Source organism: Anoplolepis gracilipes, chromosome 8 (assembly GCF_047496725.1).
Source record: "Anoplolepis gracilipes chromosome 8, ASM4749672v1, whole genome shotgun sequence".
Classification (NCBI taxonomy): domain Eukaryota; kingdom Metazoa; phylum Arthropoda; class Insecta; order Hymenoptera; family Formicidae; genus Anoplolepis; species Anoplolepis gracilipes.
The window spans coordinates 6,541,133-6,563,039 of NC_132977.1; the positions used below are offsets into that span (position 1 = coordinate 6,541,133).

Sequence of the window (21,907 nt, forward strand, 5' to 3'; positions counted from 1 at the left end):
TGTGACAGTTTTATCACGTAATTAAGAAGTTTTTTACATTTCTTTATAAAATTATATTAATTATTATTAATTTTACGGCGCGTAATATGAAATACTAGACATTAATAAAATTCTGTGACGGCAGAAATATTACTTATTGCATTTATATGTACATAAATAACTATTCGTTGAGGGCACAGCTAGAAGAATGCCGATAAATTATTTCTCGTGCTTAGAAAAATATTCTCGTCTTTCACTCTGCGGATAAATAATAGCAATATAAATAATCATGTAGCATGCGAAAGTTAAATCAAAAGAACTTTCATAATCTTCCTTGATATTTGTTTCAACAACGATGCGAAATCAATAATCGATAAAACTATTCAAGAAAGTAGACAACACACAAAATCGTTTCGTGCCCACGTGTGTCACACTACCACAATCCAACAGTGGGATTGATAAACGGACGATCATACTTTTGCATACTGAAAGAGAATACGTGGAGGAAGGATGGCTGCGATACCGAACCGTGGTCGAATAGGTGAGCCGGAGCTGCGTATCGATCTGAACGCCGTGGACCTGGCCTGCCCGAGCTATAGGGGCGAACGGGGAACACCACTTTGGAGCGACTTCTACTACCACCACTGCGTACCAGCATCTACACCCACCTTAAGAGCTGACACAAGTGCCTAGACTACCTACACAATCAGCTGTACTAATATCAGGGCTCACACAGACTTTCACGTCTTTACGTTACATGAGCGTTTCAAGCGCCTGGCACAGGCTTGTCGGAGAGAATGTACAAGTTTCGTCCGTGCTAGTTTGTCCAGACGTGCACATAGGTACCAGCAGCCAGCATCGACATCCGCATCATCCCCTCCTCTCTCGGAGGCAAGGGTTTCAACCTCGAATCGACCCTACCTTGTAGTCAAACCTACCCTACGTGGGTTTCCATCGACGTTTTCAGGGTAGAAGATGAAGGTGTAGAGAGAGAGAGAGAGAGAGAGAGAGAGAGAGAGAGAGAGAGAGAGAAAGGGATGGAGAGAGAAGGAGGGTAGAGGTAGAGAGGGAGTGGCAGAGCAGGGCGTGTCGTTGCGTCTGCGAGGCTCCACGAAGAAAAGGTCTGAAAACCTCTCCGTTACTTTCTCTACCCTCGTCCATTCTTATTCCGGCACGCACAGCGGCCCAACTTTTACCATTTCGCCGTCTGGCGAGATAATCCCCCAGTCCCACCTATAATCCAGCGAGTGAAAGAGAGAACGGATTCCCTATCTGCTTCTGCGTTGGCTCTTCTACGCTTTCTCGGAAAAAAGGGACCATCGTTATTTCAAACTTGCGCTGTGCAGGTGTCGCGAACTGTTTGGCACTAATGACATAGGTTGAAGCGAAAATTTAATGGAATCAACCTGAAAGGAGAAAAAGTTATCAGTTTGTCTCTAGTACGATATATTAAATAAATAATTTTAATAAGAAATATTATAGATATATTTTACTAAAATTATTTCACGCAATGCGACAAATGCAAAGAGACGACAAATTATTTTCCTTTAAAGAAAAGAGAAAGAAGTATCGTATTTATTTAAAATAACTTAAATAATGTAATTAATTTCATTCTTCTACTCACCTAGAATATATCTACATATATTTATCTAAGAAATTTATTTTATTTTATTTGAAAAAAAAATGTATACTTTTTGTAATGTAAATGTCGTGAATTAATATGGAATTTATAAAATGAATAAATTATATTAAAATAACTTATTTTTTGAAACAGAATAATCGCGACGATAAATACTGAGAATATATTTACGATTTAATGAATACTCGCTAATCTTTTGAATTGCAAAACATAGATAATCGTGGATACGCATGGGAAAAGGCAAACGTTATCAAAGCAGTCTCGTGTAGATATCTAACGTACAGTGTGTCCGAATAAAAAGTGATACAGCTCACATACAAATGCGTACATATCTTTTAGTATTATTATATTATATTGACGCGAGTACACAAGTTTGCCTCAAGACAGACTTGTCTTTAGCTAATAGCGTGGGCGTGTATGCAGGTGCAACATACATTTTGCAAGGGAATGGATTCGTAAGTGGAGGGTGCACATGAGAAGTGGGATTAAATTGCCCCTCGTAGACTCCAATCAGGGACGCTCGGAGAAAATTAGAATGGACGAGACTGGTTCGTGGCTGGCAGCAGGAATTGGGCGTACTTGGAGATTGTCGGAGATGGCATTGAAATGAGTGAGACTGCGAATCGAGAATTAAAAATACTTCTTTTTTCCTGTCTATTTTCGATACGTGAACGAACCGAAGACTTGCAAAACGATGTATCTGTATCTCTCATTCGGTGTATAATGTGATACGCAGGTCGCAGTTTAATATTTATTTTTTCATAAATTTACTTTAAGAAAGCTTAATCCTTATGCAATATTTTATAATTTCAGACTAAAATTTCTATTATATCTATTTTGATCTCTCTCTCTCTCTCTCTCTCTCTCTCTCTCTCTCTCTCTCTCTCTCTCTCTCTTTTCTCTTTCTCTCTTTCTCTCACCGAGGGAAACATAAATTACTTCATCTTCAATAGTGGAGTTGATTTGTAGCTAAATCTTCTTCAACGTTGGAAGGAATAATAGAGTCTGATAAAGTCTCTGTTATAAAAGCTGTTGTTTTGAACTCTCTACCAAGAATTACACACCGTACACCCTAGAAAGAAACTATCGGTAAAATGACGAGGCGCGGGAAGAGTTGGCGAAATCCGGAGTACCGCGTTGCGTCGTAAAGATATGCTCGGCGAGCCGCTCGGGAGTCAACGGAAAGCATGAAATTGCTTATATTTTATAAAAGCGAAGGAGAGGGAGAGAGAGAGAGAGAGAGAGAGAGAGAGAGAGAGAGAGAGAGAGCATAGGAGGGAGGAAGGTCTTTGTGCGGCGCGAGAGATGAGGTGGTATCGACGGGCAAATAAAAAAGACGACAAAGAAAAGGAGGCAACGTCTTCTCGTGAATAAACAACAAGTATCGTGCACGCTGTAGTAACGTAGGCTGAGAGAGAATATAGTGACGCGCGTGTATGAACACATATATACTAGCTAGTTTTCTTGCACGTATGCAGGACTTGCATTCCGTAGCTGTTTTTGTAGTCGCGTCAGACAAAAGTCCGCTACGAGAAATTAGACTGCGCAGATCGAACAATCCCGAGTTGAGATTTTGTTTCCATTTTCAACTTCAATTTTTCCTCACTTTTATTGATTTTAATTATAGGGTTTAATTTATACAGGGTATCCTAAAACCAACCAATATCCTTTTAAGAGCGGATTCTCTGGCCAATTTGAAGATGACTTTCTTTTAGAAAATGTTGAAGTATCCATAATTTTTTAGTTGAGCGATTTAAGCAATTGAAGAAGAAAGATTTTTTTACAGACTAGAAAAAGTTAAAGTGGAGTTTATTTTAATAAAATTTTAATCTAAGGCTTAGTTACAGAAATATATAATGATAAAAATTGAAAGTTTACAAAAAATGATAATCTCTCTCGACATTTTCGCTGAGGGAAAATCGTTTCCAAATTAATCAGAAAATCCACTCTTAAAATGATATTCGATAATTTATAAGAAATTGAGCTTCTATTATGTGCCTTGAATAGACGGTAAAAACGAACAATCCCTTAGAAATTCAATAGAAATTTAATAAAAGAGCTTTCGATATAATTATAAGTTAAATAGTTTCAAAAAAGATGATTCAACTTATACACACACACGCACACATTTAACAAAATTCTTATGAAACAGAAAAGGAAGAGAATACTGTCTTGCATATGTAAATGTATTGGCATGCAAGTATCGATTTTTCTACCTATATATATCTGAAGGTTCTTCTCGAAAAATATGGCGTCTTTATCGCTGCATTGTCAAGCTTGCGAAGACGGGAGAGAGAAAATGGAATATCCTACGTATATCAAGATCCTCACCAATATGGTTCAGAAGGGACGAAGGCATATGTAATCAACGCGCAAAAGGAATAGCGTATTCTTGTTTTGAAGGAACAGTTCACTTAGGTTAGAGAGAGAGAGAGAGAGAGAGAGAGAGAGAGAGAGAGAGAGAGAGAGAGAGAGAGAGAGAGCTATACCACATCGGTGTGCGTTGAATTTATTATAAGGGTGAATATAAGCATATATACATACAAAATATATGTATAATACGTCTGCGCTATCCGTCGCCATTTTCTCAACGTATTTCAAAACATCGATTTTTAAGATATATTACTAAAAAGTACTTATCTAATATAAATTCCTAACTGCACTAAAATAAAAAGAATATAAGATCATATTTAAATCACAATGAGAAATATGCTTATAGCTTTAAGAAGTAATAATAAAATAATCTTACAAATGAAAACAAGAATTTAATATTTCATTGTCAGTCAGAATTTAATATTCGTCCATTTATTCGATTATCAGTTTTTGGGAAATCGGAATTAATTTAGTTTGATACTAAATGTTGCTATTAGATTGGTGTGAATAATATATCATATAAATGTGTATTAATCGATTAATGTATGCACAATCGCGTGTCTCTTAAGATTTGAAAGAGCATTTTCTTCAAGACATCGATACAAAAAAAAAGGAGTGGGCAAACGTTATTGAATTCACTTCGAAAACACATTCTTATTCTTTATCTCATAAATTGTCGCTGACTTAATTTGTCGCAATGTTTACGTGGTGATTCTCACATATTACATGTTTGTCTCGAAATAATAAGATGATACCGGTTCAAGACCCCTCAACATTGTGTGAGACAACGGATCTCGTTAACGAGATTATCTGTGGAGATAATTAGAGCCGCCTTCGAGGAGGGTCGTTTTGTGTTTCCTTGATTGTTATAAAGCATGAATTTAAATTTAAAGTTTGCTATTTATAACACTTTTCTTCTCGCTCCTGCGATCTTGTTATAAACTCGCAAAAGATTCGAATTTCTTACGAAGTGCCAATATTACACCAAGAGAATTTCATTAAATTGCATCGGAATTTAATACGAATAGTGCTCGAATAAACCACGAGAAAAAAAAGTGAAATATTTCTAAAATATTTTAGAGTTCAATTTCAGATATGTATTTTTCTTTATATCTTATTAGGTGAAAAAAAATTTTTCTCTCCTTGTAATTAAATAAAAATTTCAAATATTATTATAAATTTCTGAAAATTTGAATAGCTAAAATTTTCTTTACAAAATGTCTTGACAGCTATTATTAACATTCTCGCTCATGTATATATTTTATGTATGTGTGTATACGCACGAATACATTACGAAGTCATTAATTTATAATGATTTATGACGAATCAAAATTCTTCTCGACGATTATAATTCCATTAAATTATTCTTATTTGTATAAACTTTTTATTCTCTGTGAGAAGCATCAAACTAGAAGAATTGTCATTTAATTGTTCACCGAGAAAATTCAGGTGGATAAATTTCATTGATGAATAAAGTTTACGTAATATTCTCGAATTTTATTCATCGGTTATTTCCACGCAGAGTCTCGCGTCCGCGGTTTCTCTTCCGTAGCAACGTCATCGAGCCTGTAGCCGAAATTACAAAGGAGTCTGCGAAACGACTTTGTTTGCTCATCGAATCCCTAACGTACCAGGAACTCGTGCAAACTCAAATGTGAGGGCGGTAGACGTTCTCCTATCCGTATATTCTCCTATCTGAAAATCTGCGCGTATATTCATATAACTCTACTATGTACGCCGGCGGGTTGCAGCGTCGAATTCACGCATCTGAAATCACGAGGAGCTCGGAACAGCTCTATGTATGCATCTTTATATATACGCGTATGTGTGTGTCTGTGTACGCACGTGTGTGCGGTGTATTTGCGTGCGCGTGTAATCGAGCACGTGCATACGCGAGTATTTGCACGTCTATATAGATACGTCTCGCTATTGCAACGTGTTAGTCCCTCTCTTCTCCCTGCTCCCGCCGACAGTTCAGTTTCCATGTCCCACCAACAATCCAATTTATACGCCGGATTATTCCGAGAAACGTTGAAGGAACGGAGGGTTGCTTTCATCCCTCTCCCTTACTCTTCCACCTGGTTGTTGCCCTCCTGTCGGACCTTCTCTCTTCCTACGTGCCTGCATCGACCACTGCTAAATCGCAATGGCTGGGTCGAGGGTGCGAGACACGATCCAACTATTTCTGCTCGAGCATGGCTTTTTTTGATCGTCACGTCCTTTTTCCTTCGTTTCTTAAATTAGATTGGCGCGAAATATTTTTTCGTTATTGTCTAATTTTAGCAAACCTTATTGCCGACTTATTTTAGAAAGTCTCTCACTTGTGATCTATGGGATAAATTAAAATAGTATTTTTATACATGTATAGATATATGAATATAGATTGAGATATATGTGAAAGATGTCTCTTCTCGCATATACTAACTTTACGCAAAAGATACATCGTTTTTATTCGGAAGAAAAGCAATGCTATAAGAATAAGCGATCGAACTTATAGAAGTCAATTGACCTGATTTTATCTAAATATCGTTGTATTTGATTTCTGATAACTCGAGATGATATTGTACGAATACTGTTCCTCATTCCCAATCTACTTCTATACTTAATATTGTAAGTTTCGTATAGCGATACTTGATTGTTTCCAATAGAAGTTTCTTAATTAAAAACGCAAAATTCTTTTGTTTCGAAATAATATACAATTTTCAGAGAATATAAAAATTATGAAAGTAATTGATATATCAGTTATTTTTGTCTTGTTTATAAATCTATTATAAGGATATAGTTTTTTCCTAAATGTATTAAATGCTTTTAATTGAATTGGTTGTATTTTCAAAAATGTGTAGCTAATTTCTTTCTCATCTCCTTTTTCTGATCTCTCCACAAATATCTACAATAATTTTATTCGTTTTATTCAATAGACTCTCGAGTAAACACAGAAATAATAACATTGCTTTTTTATGAACGATTACGTCGATAGAATCTTTATAAAATATTTATAATGTAATATATCACAATATATATGTATTTATACGCTTACAAAATATTTTTTCCTGTTACTAATAGAATATTACAAAATACTCTATAAATGTATTTTTGCTGTACATTGATTTTTTCTGATTTTTTTTTTAAATAACCTTTATTAATATCCTTTCAACAAAGTTGGGAGAGCTACGTAATGGCTGCATAGGAGCTCCTTTACTGAATTTACGAAAACTATGTACCAACTTTTCGCGACATATCAATAATTTAATCGTAAGAAAATCTTGATAAGCTAAACGTCTAATAAAAAATTTTTGTAAACACGGATCTCGTTCAGGTTCTATTGAACTTACATAGATCTCATCAATATGCCGTTACAGAAATAGAAAACACTTCACACAAGTGGCGCAATTATCCGATTCATATTTCTTGCGCATGCAGGATCCGTCGATCGTATCTGGAGTTTAAACGCTGACGCAGTAAAAATCTATCGTCGAAGAATGGTCGGCGTTCACGAGAGAAGCCTCTTTATAAAAAATTCAGAGCTTCTTAGAGAAGTGAACGACGGAGTATATCGATTCTCGATTAAGCCGAAGTTTCAATTTGCCTTATGCGACCACTTTCTAGACTTTATGGCATGTATAATTTTTCAATGTTTTTTTTTTTTTTTTTTTTTTTGTATGTTCAAGTTTTACGAAGGCTTCTTTCAATTATTGCTAATTAAATAAATCGTATTTTTACAGTAGCCAATAAATCATATGGCTAATAATAAACTCAAATAATTGGGGTTTGTTATTTATTAAATACTTTAATTTCTTTTTAATTAATTTAGAATTTTGTTTGACAAATATATTTATAATAGTAGACAGCTAAACATAAAAAAAAAGAAAGCTTCTATTTGTCAAGCGACATATCTCGCTAATTAGTGCAGCCGTGCAGCTTGCATCCTGTTTGTGAAAACATTTTTAAGTTTTAAATCCGTAGTTAGTTTTCTCAAAGTAGAAATCCGTAAAATCGGGACTTTACTGTGCCAGAGATTACCGGCTTATAAACATGAATTTCCCGTAAGTTTATGGGGAAAAAAATGAATAACTGTAAAACAATTTATATCGCAGCAGGTGTAACAACGGGCAGATCTTTATTTAGAGACGCGCGGCGGATTCACGAATCGGCATTTCTTTTTATCGAGATGCATCTTGTAAAGAACACGAATATGTGGTCGTCCGAGAGAACAGAAGCGCGCGAAACACCGAGATGTGCAAACTGTGGGTGCAGACAGTTTCTGGCGCTTTAGGATGAGGATTTATGTCCTCGTCCGAGACGTAAACAATGCGCGAGACGCGGCGATAAATCCGCAACGAGGCTCTCTTCCCTCTCTCTCACGCTCTCTCTTTTCCTCCCCATGTCGTAAGTTATCTAGGTCTAGGAAATTGTCGTTTATTGCGCTCTATTGCTGAAGTTACACGCTGCTATTACATTGTAACTGTGTTCCATGAAGATATGCGCATCTTAGTTCTCTTCTCTCTAATACTTAACGAATTTTATTAAAATATGTAAGTTACGTTGACATTCTTTATGGAAAATTAAGAAATTTTGATAAAAATTAGTCTAAGATTTGATTACTTTGTTATACATATAATTCCACGATTTTTGTAATAAAGTTCTTGCTTTACTACAAATAAAATGCAATAGTATTTAGAGGAAATTGTTTTCATGTGTTATACAAATAATATTTATCGATCAAATTGAAGCTTTATTTTGTTATATAAAAAATAAGATTCAGTTGTTAAATAATATACACATTTTGCATGAATATTAAAGCAATTCAGTCGTCATATCGTCAATAAAAGATTGTTGCAAAAATTGATTATTACAAAGAGAAAAGAGAAGATAAGAAAGAAAAGAGTGGCTAACGAGGAAGATAAAACTTTATAGAGAAACATAAAACGGAAAGGATTGCGCATTATAGATTAACGTACCGTAAAATTACAGTAACGTCACCGATAGCGAGACGTTTACAACTACACTGAAAAAATTACCGTGCTTTATTAGTGAATTATTAATGTGCATACGAGATACATCATAATTCCATCTTATCGATCATCTAAGCGAGCATTCTACTGCGAAAATTAATTGATGGACAAAAAAAGAACGAGAAATTGTTCAATAAATACTTGCTCGAGTACACAGTAATTAGCCACACAATTAGCCACACGCTCAATGCGATTACATGCGCAAATTAATTTCGCATACGGAATGCTGGAATTGGTGATTTCAAGGATTTTAAGAGAGAGAAAAAAACGATTCCGCAATATCGCTCGAGAGGGAAAGAGAGGGAGAGAGAGAATAATAGTAAAACCAGCGTCGGCTTCCGTAATGTCTTGGAATTTACATCCGATGTAAGACAATTTGTATTTAATTGAGCAAGGTTTGTTTCTCTCTCCGTTATGACTCGCCGAGTATACGATTTGCGCCGTGACTTGTGAATTGCGGCGAAGTTACCGTGAATACATCGACGGATGTATAAATCGTTCGCGCGAAGGGGTTCGTGATGGAGAAACCGCGATGGAGGGCTCTGCCCTCCATAAGGTACACGCAAATACTGCGCTCGCGATGTCTGCGACGATAAAATGACACCGATTATTACGCTTAAATGTCTCCAGCCTTCGCGCAATTGCCTCCTATTGACACACAATCCTTTAATTGAACTTTCCATTAAACACGTGTGTCACTGATGATACAACTGGGATATTTGTAAGCGACGCTTGAAATGACAATTATCGATTCTATTATTTATGGGACTAAGCAAAACATCTTCGTTGCGAGTAACACGGAGAATCTGCAAGTTCCCATTCACATTTCCCGTTCTTACGAAAATATTTTAATGTATACTCCTCCAAAAATAAATAAAAAAAAAACTCGCATTATTTTTTGACGAAATATCTATAATGATAAATCAAAAATAATAAAACCGCAATGTATTTTGCTAGTGTGTTGTATCTAATTTAAAAGTTTTTTACTGTGTCTTAAAAATAAAAAGTTTAAATTTTTTTACATTAAAATTAATACTTGTAGCTATTTAATGTCAGAGAAATAAAAATATTCGGTACAAATCAATATTTCGTCGAGTCGCCTATTGTCTTAACGATGGATCAATTTTTATAGGTATTGTATTTTTTATTAATTGCGTATAATAAAATTAGATACGATATATTAGTAAAATACATTGCATTTTTAAATGTTGACTCACCATTATAGGTATTTTAACGAAAAATTAGGTGCGAACTTTTTTATTGCAGGAACGTTCTTATTGTTTTTCGTTTAATAACTTCCTAATATGCGAAAAAAAAATGTTGACCGTTCTTTTCTTTTCTATCCCATAAAAGATGAAGTTCAGTTACTCGCGATGAAACGATCGCGTACTGTCGGAGAAACCGCAGTATGCCGACGGTGATGGTAAAAGGTTCGATAGAGAAAGAGTTGATTTCGAAAAAGGAACCCTTTTTCTGGCGTTTTTACAGCGCAATAAATAAGAGACTTTCTCCTAACCCTTTTTAGCGCAGAATCAAGCGGCACATCAGCGAGTCCATGAGGCTGCTTTCACCATTCCAGGCTATTTTTTTTATCCCTCGTATTCTTATAAAATGCTCTACAAAATATCTGGTAGTTGAAAAATGAATGCTAAAGATCAAGATTTGCTTCATATTTATACTTTACGTTTGCAATTATTTGGCATTTTTTAGTTCTAATCCTTGTCTTATTTTTAATTACAGATTACTGACATGCTAAGTCGTCAAAAGTCGCCGAGTGGTAAGTTTAAAACAATTTCAGATACATGTGTAATACGCATGAGATAATTGTACGCATAATTGTGTATTTTCTACAATAAATACGTTTAATTAGAAAAATAACCGTACGATAAAAAAATAGGTTACATAAAAAAAGAAATTGTTCATAATTCGAGATAGTGGCTATTAAAGCGCCATTATACTCATTTTATTTCGCACGAGGATAATTTGAATTTGAGAGAAGTAGTTTTTATACAGCCGAGCAATTTACATTGGTATGCATGTAAAATAGTGCAACGGATAGTGCTGTAAAAGATTCACGGAAACGATTACGCGTTGAAATAAAAATGACAATGTATCAAAGAAATAGATTGCATTCGCGTAAGAACAGCAAAGTTTCCTAGTAATTTTCTTCGGTGAAGTGTCGACTTTCTAGACCGACGATCATGAAGAACCGCTGAAGCGAAACCGCATGTATTTTATTACAGCTTTAATTGCAAGTATCCTCTTGCGGCTGTACTTTACACTAATCATAGTCAGGGAAAATGTAAAATATAAGTAAAGTGATTATCATGTAATTATCTTTAAGGACTTCTCGTCGTTCATTGTATCAGCAAATTGATGGAAAATGTCATGACCAGGTTCATTTCTATCGTTCAAAGAAAACGATGAACAAATTATATTTTTCAATGATTCGCGTTATGCGGACATTGTGAATTATTATAAACACAGCAAATAACAAAGTAGATTTACTTTTGTATAGAATGTTTAATATAGTGATATAGAAATTTTTTAAGTGAAATTTATATGCAGATATTTAATATTTTTAATGAAACAAAAATAAAAATTTTAAATTGTCTTGATATATCAGATTTAAATAAACTACTAAATGCAAATTCTTTGGATCAATATAAACTAATTCTATATTTTAACGGTTAACTCTCTATTCACGTTAAAATTTTCAATTTAATTTTATTCTTTGCATCATTTTCCGTGGTTCCTTTTCTTAATTCGAATGGCAATGCAAAAATGTACGCGATGTAGGTTTTCTTTTACAATAACGTATAACATCTTGGTGCGAATCTACCCTATTCTCTTTCGCGTATTGTTCCCCTCGGGCATCCATTTTCAATCGACATTATCTTGTTAGTCGTGGGAGACGTAATTTATAACTTCCCTAAGAGGTAGTTTGCGAAGTACAACGCCATTATAAATTCATGTTTACGTCAGACAGAGCCAGAGATCTCGTCGGTGGTGCGGCGGCTGAGAAACGCTCACTTGAGAAACGTACACCAGGGACGTGGCACTTTGCGCTCCGCGACACACCCTGCGCCGTTAATTCGTTACTTTACTTGACCCTTTACGGCAGATAGGTACGATTTTCTTTGCAATTTATAGTAACCGATACCGTCGATGACCATTCGTATTCGAAAACGAGCCGCGACGCTCTTCTTATCTTTTTTTCTCTCCCTCTATCTCTCTCTCTCTCTCTCTCTTTCTCTTTTGCGCTCTCTCTGCGTGCAACTCTTGTCCGCAAAGTCCGCCTCCTGTTTTTCAGACGAAAAAACCCTTCCCACCGCGACGTAAGCAGACGCCGATAGGATCACATACACGCATACATTAATGCTTGAAAGTTGGTAACCGCGTAATGTGAATCCGCAAGCATTCCAAGCCGATTCAACTTCGAAGAATACGTATCCTTACAGTATCCTTAACTCTTTTGCAAATATACCTCTCGGAGACTACGCCGATCGCAGGTTTTTTTCAAGAATCTGGTATTATAAACCGAATTTGTGTTGTGAATCTCGTATTATACCTCGTCTCGCATATACGTAGCTCTGTAGTTGTCAATTTCTTTACCAAGGGACGAGAGAGAGAGAGAGAGAGAGAGAGAGAGAGAGGGAGAGAATATTTTGCAAAGTATGTATGTAACATTATATCCATCGGATTTTGAACGATGGCGTAAAATGTATGCGGATTTGCGGGAGATCAATAATGTATGTACATACGTTCGCGGGTCAATCTTGTGTACAAGACGGGCGGGAATTAATTAACCAGATTCGCTATGAATTTCAGGCTTAATATTCGTAAGACGAGCGAGGTAATCGCGCCTCTCCGATTTTACATCGAATTAATTGACGCCGTTATGCCGTAACCTTCGCGCTTCTCGACTCGGAACTTTTGCACATTTGTCGCGCGAGACGCGATGTTTTAAAGCATTTTTAAGACGCTTTAAGATCCGCATATGCGTGCATGTCGCCGCGTATCTCGTTTTGAATAACGGTCAAACGCACTTCGTCTCTGATTTTACGGTCTAACAAGAAAACGTTTGCGTATGTATATTCGATTTCGATAAACTTTAAACATGTTATCTCGAATAACGTAGAAGATAAAAGATGTTTTATTAGTATTTTATCGCGTGTTAAAGAGTTGAAACAGACTCTAGAGACTAAATCGACATTTTCGGTTTTACGCGAATATTGTTAAAACTTTTAGAGGTACAAACAAAAAGTGTTTTCAAGTAAGGTTTTAACGCCTTTAATTTCTCATGGTCGTGCGTTCAAAATTCCAAAAATGTTATATTTTCCAAGATAATATCATTCTTTTATTATTTTTACGATTTTACCAAATATAATAAAGATTAATCAGCTTTTTTATTTTTTTATCTAAAAATGTTTTTTTATACATATATATTTAAAATGTTTCGATAATATTGATTTAGAATAAAATATCTCAAAGAATAATTTCAATTTCTTAATATAATATAATTATGCACTTATGAAAAGAAATTCTCATTTTGAGTTATTTTACAAGATATAGATTAAAAGAAACATTCGCAAACGTTTCGTTTAAATCTTCATAACATGCATATGCACTGTGTTTTTTATTGTATAATAAATAAATAGAATTAATTCTTAGCGAATTGATTCTTAGTAATTTATCTTTTACACTTCCTCGAAATTCGCCCTAATTACAATACTATACGTTATCATAAATTTTCTCTCTAATCATCGATTAGTCAATAAATCAAGGAAATAAAAGAAGGCAAATATTAGCAAACTCGCCTTTGATACATACTCGTAAATGACTATAACAACCCGGTTTGCTTTCTCTTTATGTAAGAAAACAATTTAATACGACCCATTTTGTAAAGCACTCTTCGAAGTAAAATTTATGATAAACTAGTCTCGTTTCACTCGCGGCAGAGTCGTAATAGGAAATTATAGATGTACGCAGATTTTTGATATCCAATATTTCTGTAATATTTAATTATCACAAATATATTCAACGTAAAAAAGAACTGTTTAAATTAGTTTTATCCATACGTTTGCTATCGACATTCTAAAATTTGTCGCCCCAACATGAGAAAATTGAAACTTACGAAACTTGTTATAAAAACCAACGAGACAACAATTATCTCGGGCTATTTATACACCAAAGTCGTGTGGATTACGTTTCCATTATTTCGAAAGTTTCCAGAACCATGGAGACACGGAGTGTTGCATTTCCTATCCCGCGTCTCTCCCATGATGGCTGACAACGTCTCACCCCACCCCACCCCACCGCACCCCATCCCATCCGCGCGCAGCTCTCTCTCACAAAAGCGACGGGTCCAGAAGGACGAGCCTAGTCTAACCTAACCCTTACTTAAGCTCCCTTTTGCACTTGGCGGCCATGTTGCTCCGAGGGTTGGGCCACCAAAACGACGGCGACTCATTGGCCGCGAGAGGTGGAAAAGAGAAAGAGAGCGAGAGAAAGAGAGAGAAAGAGGAACTTCTCCATTTCCGTCTCGCTTCGTCTCGCTATGTGTCTCTCGCCCCATCTCCCTTCCTTCCGTTTCACGCTCTCTTTATCCAACATCCCCTATGGCGCGTCCCTCCGTCCTTTACAGGTTTCGCTCCGAATTGACGTCTTCGTCCGTCTCGTTCTAAATTCCGTTCCTGTCCTTTTACCTTCCCTTCTTCCCGCGCGTCCCGCAAATTCCGTCACTATCTCGCCGTCAGTTTCTCCGCGGCGCGGTAAAGTTAGGTTTATTTTTTATTATTCCTCATGTTTGTCGGACATGTTCAGAGGACATCCTTCGACCCTTTGCGTTCCTATACCATAGGGCTACGTGAAATTTATTTTGCAAGTTCGATGTTCTAGATATCGCTATGTTGGCGCGAGGGAAAAGCATTGCATTGCCTTGCTGTCGCACGATAGATACTTCGTTCACGTGAAACAGAAGTCTTGAATTATTGCTGTATATCCGCATATTCTGTATATTTACGTAGTACGCCCAAGATTTTACACAAATTTAATTACTTAAATGTGCGATAACATCTTAAGTGTATTTGTAATTTTTATTTACGTATATGATGCAATTAATGATTTCTTAATGCCTGCGACAGTATTTCTTGCACAATCATCAGTTGTTTATGACATTGTCAATCATTGTCAATTTATTACGATGAGGGAAGAGAATAAAATTAACATTCTAATTTGATTTTAGATAGTTTTACTATAAATAGAAAATTTTAGATGTCATCCTTCTAGTGCAGCGAAAAATTGTGATATTATCAGAATTTTCAATAAAGGAATAAAAATTTGTAACAAAAAGTTAATCATATTTTTAAAAATATAATAAGTGCTTAAATTATTTATTTATTTTTTAACTGTTTGCAAAACATAAATCTGCTATCAATTAACTTTTATTAATTTTACGATAATTTTAAACGAAATGTAGCTATATAGAATTAAAAAGTGTGTTTGATTATATTTTAATTCTTTTATTTCTCTCGCCGAGTCTATCGTCATTAATTCAATTATAGCGTAGGACGGATTGTATAAGAATAATTTATCGTTTTATAATATAAGGAAAAGATTAGGTGTACAGAAATTATATATAGAAACTATCATCTCTTTTTGAATTTTGCGGAGTCTATTATCTGCATAAAAAATCTACAGAACTTACTTTATAAAAAAGCTCATGCAATAAAATAATTGACTTACCTACTAGCAGAATTTCTTCGAGCACCTTGAAATACCTGGACTTGCTTATATGAACTGGTTCGTTGACTGACGAAAACTGAGTGACGTTTGACTTATTCCGGCTAAAAAAGTGAAATTTTTACCCCACTATTAGCTGGCTCACCCTTTTCCAGACATTCTTCTATTTTTATCGTATTCGGCCGCTTTCTCCAACCCTTTCGTCGACGCTCGACTTCTGTCAAAAAAATCTCATTCAGCTTTGTCGGATTATATCTTTTTAACCCTTTTTATGAGTGCTTTAAAAGAGAAAGTCTGTCATAATTTGTTTCTATACAATAAAACTCGAAGAAAGGTTTATTTTAAAAGTGTTATTCTCTTGAATAGAATATAATTTTCTATTTATTTCGATGAAAATTTATTGGTTCAACCTTGTATTTCATAATTGATTTAGTGCATAATATATAAAAAGTTCATTTTTAACTTTATATTTATTTTTTTTTTTATTTTTGTAAGCAAGGAATATTGTATCTGTTTTCTTCACGTATAAATATTTAAGGTAAAAGTAGGTATATAATATTTATTGTTTATATCTACAAAGATGCGCATAATTCAGATGTTTTATTATCACGAATATTTTTTTTACAATTAGAACAACTAATGATATTTTGGAAAGCAGGAATAAAGGGATGTATATTTTGACGACTAATTATATTTTAAAAACAGAAAAAAGTACGCTTTAATCTCCTTATTTACGGGGATTTTTTGTATAACGGAGTACAGTTTTATAAATTCATTATTCTTTTAACAAATCTATTAAAAGTTAAATAGTGATTAGATTTGTAGAAAAAGAGATAGAAATATAGAAAAAGGCAAAGTACTAAGTTTATTAAATATATGTAAAAGTAAAAATAAATAAATTGAATAAGAATATTCGCTTTTTTTTATTTAATTTAAAGTTTTTAGAGAAAATTATTAAACAAAGAATATTTTACAATTTTAATATTTATTATACAATTCGAACTCTTTGCATTTCAGGATTATTAGAATATTTGTCTATTTATAAATAAAAAAAAATAATACTATTTATCTTAATTTATATTAAAAAGAAAATTTTGTTATACACACACACACTCTCTCTCTCTCTCTCTCTCTCTCTCTTTCTCTCTTTTATTAAAATAAATTTTACAGTTTAGGTGGATAGCGAGTGTAAAAATTATTAAATTTAAATATATTTAATATTAAAATAATATTGAAAATATATGTATACATATAACATTAGTTTAAAAAAATATATATATAAAGTACTTTGTGTAAGAAACCTACATGACAAAGAAAAGCAATATAAGGAATTGAAAATTTAAAATTCTTTATGTATTTTAATTTAGTACAAAAGTATGCACACAACAGAAGTATACATATACATATATTTTTATACACAATTTCACACACATATACCTTATTCTTTTATCTCATTTAAGAAAAATATTATATATTGTGATTATGGATTTACTTAATCAAATAGTATCAATAAAAAAAAGTATATAACTTATTCAGTCGCGATTAATTAAATATTCTGACTATACAAGTATATTTATATTGTTGACTTATATAGTGATGTTCAACAGGGATAAAAATAATTAGTACTAATAATTATCTGTATAGCAAAGTTTAATTTTTACATGTGCAATATAAAGCATAATTTTTATTCCATAAATAGAACTATTTAAATTATTAGCATCATATCTTTATAGCACGATTGAAAGAGAATTTATTGTTGTTCTTAACGTTAAAAACAATAATTAATGTTTTTTTAGACTACGAGAAAGATTCGTATATGTATCACGCATGTGTATCTAGGTAATAATATTATAATTATTTAATCTAAATCGATACTATAAACATAATTGTTTGTATTTAAAAATTATCTTAAACGTGTGTATATACATAAATTATATATTAATATTATATCTATATAATTATGTACAAATTTTTTTATTGATACAGTAATCAGTAGTATACTTGATACAGTTAATCAATTAATGTAATGATGTTTGTAAACGTAACACTGTTAATATAAGCAAACGAGATTATATTTGTTAAGTAATTTCCGACATCTTAAATGAATTAGTCTTAAGATTATATATTTTATAGCATGAAGACTATTAATATATAGGAAATTGCGCCAATGAAGAAATCCAACGTTGTTCGGTGTAGCCTCCTGTTACGTATACTGAAGGTATACCGGACAGGAATACACTCAGGATACATTCAGTATACGTACAGGGGGTTTCACATTCCTCATCGAACACCACCTCGCCCTCAACCTGCCAAGGATGCCAAAGGTTGATAAGATCGACGGCTGTCTCTAGCATTGCGTATAGTAGTCCATCGTAATATCTTCTGGAGCTGCTGGTACGATGCAGCAGACGACGTCGATCGTTAATATTTTCCACTGTTGAGCCTGAGGTAAAATTTTGATTAATTCCTCTAATTAAAGTTACGCGCATGAAGAAATATCTAATGTTGTCGTGTGATTACACGTTCGTCTCTCACCGCAAGTAATCCTGGTCGCGGATAAAGCGTTTAATTCAATGTTAAGTGCAGACTGGCATAAGATGCTTCTCATCAAACCTTGTTGACTTGTGATAAGGCCGAGATGCAAGTAGTCTTGCGACAATCCGATTGCAATATTCGCTTAAAGAGCACGTCTTAAAGCGTCAGGAGCCTGCACGCGTCTGTCACTTTTCATGGCGGTGTCTCGAGTTTACCTATGGATACATAAATAATACTCGAGTTATTAATGGATATTAGACGGTAAAAGAAGTTGACTTAAAGGTAATTTAATCTCAGAGTTGCGCGAAAACGATAGATTGAATATTTATTCAACGCGATTCTAAAAGGATTCCGTGCAAACGAAAAAAAAAAAAAAAAAAAGAAAAAAGAAAAAAGAGAAAAAATGAATAGAAGACGGTGACTAATCGGTCATAAAAATCTTCCCCACAACCTACAATGGAACCATGTCCCTCGAAAACCCGTGAAACTTGAAAGCCCAGCATGCCGTGGTGTCGGACCGGTTGCCTGCAGTTTGGGCTACATCGAAATGTAAGGCATCTCGCGTGACAATCGATCAATATTCATGTACGTACGAAACGTAAGCATGCATTGTACATATGTATGTTTACGCGCACGATCGCATCGTATATGATTCGGCGTAAAAATATTTTCAAACTAGAAAATTCGCAAGTATACTGACCTGATGGATGTTATTGTTTGTTTCCGCTCTCATTTCCGTTCGCATCTCTCTCTCTCTCTCTCTCTCTCTCTCTATCTGCGGTCTGGCAAATTTTCCAGGACATCATCATCACGTTGATCGATCTTATTCGGGCATCGCCAACTGAAATCAACCGATATGTGAAATCTGACGTAGGATCCTTCTGAGATAAATGTCGAGCACCGCACACTGAGGGCTTCGAAGGGCAATTCGAGGGTTGTTAATCACAAAAGGCACTCCGATTCCGTCCTCACGACGTACGAGAATGACAGCTCCGCTCGGTCTACATGCTACGAGTGACGTTCACAGCGGATGCGCTCGGTCCCTTTCGTTCGCCGAGTCGTGGACAGAGCGCTTCGACGCATCGGGGAGAAAGAGAGACGGAATGATGGAGCGAGACAGAAATGGGGGAGGACGCGAGGGAGCGAGGAACGGATAGAACGGGAAAGAATGCACGGAGCGAGGAACGAAAATCGTGAAGAGGATGCGCGAGAGGAGGAAGACAGAGACGATTAGTGACGTGTGTGTGCCGTTCGTACGTCAGACGTCGACTTGGAGGCTGCGGCTGAATTAGGCGTCGATCTCTCGTGACGCGTCTCTCGCGGACGACGACTGTCAGCGTTTGCACGTCACTCACGAGAATCCAGGTCTCTTCGTCTCTTGTTCGTGGTGATCCCAGGCACGGTGGTGCTTCGTCCAGGAAGGCGCTACGAAGAAGCGGGGCTTCCTCCGGCGGCGGTTGGCTGACGGTGTCGTAAGAGAGTAGCGCCGGGTCGACCTCGCGACGCCGACGCCATGCGGCGTCGCTCTGCGCCCGGCTGCGTCCAGGGACGAGCCACGTCAACGTTGTGTGGGTTTTCACCACCGCACACACGAATGCATGTACTCTTTGGATGCACGGGGGGTATATAAAGTCGGGGTGGATATATAGGGGCAACCGGGAGGGGCGGCTCTTGATAACGCGCAGGGTCGACCAACCCCTCTCACTCCGTCTCTGTTGCTCCTTTTTGTCTCTACCTTTCTCCCTCGACCAAGCTTGCTCTCCTTGTCTTTCCCGTTGCGCCCGCGAGCAGTTTCTCTTTCTACCACACACCTATTCTATCTGGTTTTCTTTCTTTCTCTATACCTTCCCCTGCTCTTTCTCTTTCATCCTTATTGTCCCTGTTCCTTCGTCACCTATTGCTTCCTCTCCAGATTGTTCCATCCTTTTTGTTCTTATCAGGATCGATCAATCCCTTTCTGTTACTCGCTCATCTACTCTGTGTTTGTCTCTTGTGCTCTCTCCGTTTACCCTGCGGCTTTTATCCATTTTTCTCCCGCAAGAGAGTTTTCCGCTTCACCTTTCTTTGTCTCCATCTATTATTTATCTCCTTCTCTCCTTGACTGCCCTTTCATATAATATCCTCTCTGTTTTTCTCGATGCTTAGTTTTGTCGCTATCGCCCTTCCTTCGAAGCGAGCTGGCGTCGATTTGATTTCACCGCGTCTCTGTGTGCGATATCGTCTCGCTCCGTGGTCTCCCCACCACTCGCTGATTTTTTGCGTGTGACAGCGAGCGTGAGCTTTATGCAACTCCCCGTGGATCGAGAACATGGTGTAGCCTGGCGCCACCAGACGGCATTCACGTAGAAACTCCTCGCCCCTGAATCGTGACGTTTTTATTGGGCGACACTCTCTTTCGTAAGAGAGAGAAGGTATTAATGTATACCGCTATCTTTCTCCTGCACTTTGGTCTCGCCTCCTCTTTCTTTCTCCTTCGCGATAATCTTTCCAACTTACTCTTTGTCCAGTGTGCAGGTAAGGTTACGACCTCGCACATGAGTTTTACTGCAAACTGTACGATGGCGAAAATTATTAATTCGACGAGTAGTTTGCCCGTGTAACGTAAATTGAGAGGAATGGGTCGCGTGCGCCAAGTCAAATCTGCAGCATTTAAAAAATGGTGAGTCAGATTTTTTACAATCTTCAGTTCTTTCAAACAGGCGTTGTATTATTAGAGTCAATTAAGCGTGTAAATTTAAGACACATCATACGTATCGATACATCATAATATGCGATTGCATGAAAGAATATAAATTTTCAGTTTTAATAGCTTGCTGTAGCTTGTGTGGTGATTTATATTTGAAGGGATCAGAGAAATTTGATAATGAATTTCATTATACGAATGAGAAGAAATTGTGCGGGGTTGTATCAATAATCTGGAAAGAATTTTCAAACAGCTATATCGATTAAGCTTTAATTCAATGAAAATCCGAGTTTCTTTAAATTTCGATTATATTGACCTTCGTACCTCGAATACCTTGCTAAGTGCTGCCATCTGCACGACACAATCCAAAACACTTGTTTACGATGTACACCCTTCAACGTCACACATGTAAACATGTACGCATGCGGCATGCATACATAGTTAGATAGTTAATATAAGCGATGTCTCTGAGAAGAATTTAATCGAAGAAACTACATACCTTCGATGAGATAATTTTAGTTTTTCTCTCATTTAAATTCATTCGTTTCTCATTCACAATGTATATGATTTTTTTATTCATTATTATTATTATAGATTAGCTCAATGGAATCTTGATTCCTTTAAGATTGTCTAGTAACATTTTGTGATTTAAAAGTGACTTTAATCGTTTAAAGAAATCAAAATAAAAGGTAATAAAAAATAACGTAGGAGATCAATAAAATTTTAACGAGATGTATTTTTTAATTTTATAGCCACATTACTGAGCATATTAATGTAAAATGTATCTCCAACGTGTCTCGCTTTTTAAAACCTACTACAAATAATTTACTGTTTTGTATAATGTGCGAATTCGCAGGTACTAAGTTTTAGGATATAAAGATATTTATTTATTTTTTTATTATATTTATATATGTATATATTTGTGTCAGATTTTTATTACGA

At 35.6% G+C, this 21,907-nt stretch overlaps 1 pseudogene; it reads left to right on the top strand.

Moving 5' to 3' along the window:
* Nucleotides 1-19,312: 19,312 nt before the first annotated feature.
* On the top strand, nt 19,313-20,383 carry LOC140668772 (uncharacterized; annotated as a pseudogene).
* The last annotated feature ends 1,524 nt before the right edge of the window (nt 20,384-21,907 follow it).